Source organism: Eucalyptus grandis, chromosome 11 (assembly GCF_016545825.1).
Source record: "Eucalyptus grandis isolate ANBG69807.140 chromosome 11, ASM1654582v1, whole genome shotgun sequence".
Classification (NCBI taxonomy): Eukaryota; Viridiplantae; Streptophyta; class Magnoliopsida; order Myrtales; family Myrtaceae; genus Eucalyptus; species Eucalyptus grandis.
In genome coordinates this window covers 27,865,799-27,870,498 of record NC_052622.1, presented here as the reverse complement: position 1 = coordinate 27,870,498, position 4,700 = coordinate 27,865,799, and the positions used below count along the sequence as shown (strand labels likewise).

The 4,700-nt window shown below is 37.9% G+C and overlaps 1 pseudogene; it reads left to right on the top strand.

Moving 5' to 3' along the window:
• Window positions 1-1,989: 1,989 nt before the first annotated feature.
• LOC104427604 lies at window positions 1,990-4,398 on the top strand (annotated as a pseudogene).
• The last annotated feature ends 302 nt before the right edge of the window (window positions 4,399-4,700 follow it).

Genomic DNA, 4,700 nt, shown 5'->3' with positions numbered 1-4,700 from the left:
TCAAATGAGGGCCCAACTCGTCAGTTAACTGAATTTTCATTGATGGACTTATTTCGGCAATTAGGGCATGGGTAATTTTGTCCAGAAATTGTAGCCAGGTAAAAAGTAGGTAAATCAAATATCCTAAATCGAATTCTAGGGCTCTTCACAGATTTTCTTTCCTTCCCATATTTCTCTTCAGTTCTTAGTGCTTGTTCACTTTGTAAATTTTGCTCCCGACCAAATCTGAGAGAATCCTATTCGCTCTTGAATTCTCTCTATGGATTTTTCTCTCAATTAAATCAAAAAGATCGCAAATTGATTTTGTCCAAAATATTCTATTTTGATCCAAATTAAAGAAGTTAGGGTTGTTCTGACTTGAATCCTCTCCCCTTTATGTCCCAAGTCTCTCCTTGGCCTCTCTTGTCACTCCTCCAGGCTTCTCAACTTGATAGCAGTAACGGTTTCTCCAGAAAAAAGGTGAAAATTGGCTCAACGGTAAATCTTTGAAGGAAAGAGAAGCGTGTGTTTAACACTTGGCTTTTGTAATACAATTGCAACCGAGGTCAAATTGATATTGATGTTTGCTTTGACCAATTCAGTTTATAACTTGAATTGAAGAATTCATTTGCTTTCCGAGGCAAACCAAAATCAACTATTTTTTGCAAAGCCTCTTGTTGAAGAATTCTTTTGCTAACCGAAGCATCCTGATGCAAGACTTTTTTTTTTTTTTTTTGTGCAGTTAGGATCACTCAAACACACATGGTTTGCCACTTTGAAGAAGCGCTGGAAGAGCGTTAGTTCCATTAAATTTCAGCATCCTCTAATTTGCTTCGTTTCAACCGAGGCCAATTTATTATATTGGTGCATCTAGTTCTTAATTTATCCAAGAAAAGGCCATTGCAGCTTGTTCAAGCAACATGTTGACAAGGTCTAAGCATATCGTGGAATACCACACTAATGGCAGTGACGTTAGTGATGGTAGGAGGAATTTCTTTTAGTATTTGCTTGTTCGAGTAGATTTATGGGTGCATGTTGTCTCCTTTTAATCAACGCACATCAATTGCATTTTGTAATGGCGAGTAGTATCCACTGTGTGTTTTCTAATTGGATTTGTTGCCATCTTGTTTAGCAATTTCACTGTTTTCATTTTGCTTTTTCTGATATATAATTTGTTGTTAGCAACCAATCTACTGGTTTGTTGGAGTTGTAAATCTTATGTTTTTACCTCCACCAATTAAAGACCTAAAGAAGCTATCATAATTAATTATATTCGATTGACCAATTGATTTTTTGGCATTTGGTGTGATTTTATTTACGAGTAGGAAAGAAGGGTTGGCTTTTAAGGATTGCTTGTTCAATTTATTAGTTTACCATTGTATGCTTTAGATATCAATATGATGATTATCCTTGTTCTATTGGTTGATACGTACTAAACTTGTCAACAAATGTAAAGCTTTTGTTGGTAAATAGTCAGTCTCTATAGCGGACAATGTTAATTGTTACCTGATTTATAGCCATCATTTACCAGCAAGCATTCGAAAGATAATCCATTTCTTTCCCATAGAATTAGTAGATGAGCTTTTGTTTGCTGAAAGGAAGGAAGAGGCCGCTTAATACAAATATTGTTGATATGTTATCTTTGTGTTGCTTTCTTCGCAATTAAGGCTATAATAATGGCTATAGTAAACATTTTCCTTTGGCGATTCTATAGAGTAAGTCATCAATTTGGTAGACTTAATTGTGTCCATAGAAAAAGAAACTTAGCTTTATCATCTTGGATTTGCATAACTAAATGTATACTTGTCAAGGGAATATATCGACTAGGAAGAAGGGAAATTTATTGATATTATTTTTCATTTATTTTGCACTAGGTGGGGGATGTGGAGAAGTGAACTATTTTATGTCTAATATTGGGTGTCTTGAAGGCGGTGAAAAAGATCAATTTACCTTCATTGATCTTGATGAGTTATACAAAAGAAACATAAGCTATGGTAAGGGTGATCGTTAATGGACAGGGATATAGATGTTGGGGACAACAACTTGTATGTCGATGCATTAGTTGATAATGTAGATTTCTTAAATATGAGTAGCCAAAATGAGTATATGTATCGTGAGTTTAATGCTGAGGTTAATATGGAGAATCATATCTTCAAGTTGGGAATGTGCTTTAGTAATGCTAAGGAGTTTAGAGAGGTTGTTAGGAAATATGCCATTAAAAATGGGAGACAAGTGAGATTCACTAAGAGTGCATGAAATAAGTTGAGGGCATTGTATTTTGAGGGCTGTGATTGGCTCATAGATGCTTCTAAAGTGCAAAGAGAGCATACTTTACAAGTCAAAACCTTCAACCCCATACACACTTGTAATAGAGTGCTACGTGTTCCTCAAGTAAGCACAAAATGGCTAGCAAACAAGTATTGTGATAGGTTGATGAATAATCCTACATGGCCAAGTGCTTCAATAAAGAAAACAATGGAATTTGAGAATGTTTTAAAGTTGTCGAGGTCAATGGTCTACAGAGCTAGGGCTTTGAGCAACAATTATGATTACAAGGAATGAGGAGGAGTAATTTAGGATGCTTAGGAGCTATTGTTAAGTACTTCTTGATGCCAACCCAGGATCCACATGTGTTATCAAGACTGAGTAATGTCAAGACCAATTCAAATTTAGAGAAGTTTACATTTGTCTGGATGCATTATGGAGGGGCTTTCTAGAAGGATGTAGACATTTTGTGGGGTTTGATGATTGTTATTTGTCATCAGGTTACAAAGGTATACTTGTAGCAGTTGTGGGCATAGATACTAATGATCAAATGTATCTATTTGCATGGATAGTCGTCGGACAACAAACTTATAAGACATGGCACTAGTTTATTAGTATGATTGTAGAATACCTAGGAATTACATACCTTGCAAATTCAAAATACTAAACTTTCTTATGTGATAAGCAAAAAGAATTAGTGCAAGCCCTAGCAAATATAATGCCTGAAGCTAAACATAGATTTTGCTTGAGGCATCTTTATGAGAACTTTAGGCTGCATCACAAAAGCTGAGGCCAAGGTCATCTCTGCACCATACCAAGGAGGCATCTCCTTCCACAAGTCGAAGAGGGGGCTAGCCCATCCTGAAGAACCCGCTCTTAGTCGACTCCATCATCCAAAAATCGAGGATCAAGAGCACCAACATCATCCTCGAGATCGGTCCGAGTAACCTCACCAAGAAACTCCTAGACACTGGCAAGTCCATCGTTGCCATTGAGTTGGACCCTCGCATGGTTCTCGATCTCCATTGCCAGTTTCAGGGCATGGCTTACACCGGTTGATGATAATTGAATTGAAATTGAACCAAGTCGGTTTGTCTTCTCTCTTGGTTTCCCTCTTGGCTTGGGAAGGTTTCGGGGGAGAAAGAAGGGATTGTGTGTGAATTCGCTCTGATGGTTGCTTTATGGGCTTTAAGGAACATAGCAACAAACAAGGTTATTTAATTGCTATGTAATTGGTTTTGGAGAAGTCCAGGAGTTATAAAATGTTTAGGATTTCGTAACTTCAATCTATCTTGCTCTGTAAAGAAGTCATAAGGTTCACTCTGCTACATTGCATATAGTGTAAGTCGAGAAGCAGGTGCACAGTAGAGCTTTATACGACAGATTGTTCAAGCTATACCAGTAAGTCTATCTTTCGAGTTTGTAGAAAGGTCAAAACAAATGTCACAACACACTGGGGGGGAGGATGAAGTAGCGTTCTTCCCTCTGAAAAATCATGTAAAGTGTGTACTAATTGAACTGCTTGAGTTGTGAGATTACATAGTCTGTCCTGTTTTTATTGGTTTCCAAGAATGTACATCGCTCTCTTGTTTGCATTCTTGTTCTGCTTCATTGAGTGGTGGAAATCATAAGGCTCTTCTTCAACTGCTTTGTGTTCATATCATTGTAAAGGCTGTTGGAAATGATTAAGTTTTCTCTCGGGTTATCCAGGGCGATGTGAAGACTGATCCACCCTACTTTGACATAAGTGTGGCCAACATTCTTATCAAATCTCCTCTCCCCTCACGTTCAGGTTATTCAACCACTAGCCGCCCTTTAGGCGTGTGGTGATTATGTTTCAGAAGGAATTCACAATGGGGTTGGTCACTTAACCCGGCAATAATCTCTATTGCCGTCTCTCTGTAAACGCCCAACTGCATGCTCGAGTCTCTCATCTCCTCAAACTCAGAAAGAAAAACTTCTGGCCACCCCCAAAAGGTGGACTCGTCTGTGGTCAGGATCAAGCCATGAAAACCCTGATACAAATCTCACGAGAGAGTTTGATGGTCGATGTGCATATGTTTCAATTGAAAGAACAATATATTGTGTTCCATTTTCGGACAGAAAACAATTTTTTCTGTGATGGAGAAGAACTGTAAGACTCTCCACGCATAACATTAGATGCAGAGTAATTTATCAGGAGATTCAAATGTAGGAACGAACGGTTTGGATTTTGGAGATAATGGGGATGACTTGAGGATGGAGGAAGCACATTGAATCAAGAGCATAATAGAATAACAGGATGATGATATCTCATTCTTTTGCTTCATGGATGTTAGTCCTCCAGTGACCGTGTAGTGCATGAAATTGTCTTCATTTTTCCAAATTCATTTCATTAATATGCAACATTCTCCCTACAACAGAATGGACACAATGGAGACAAAGAGGAGACACGTGCAAAGGATTTCCTCTAAGTC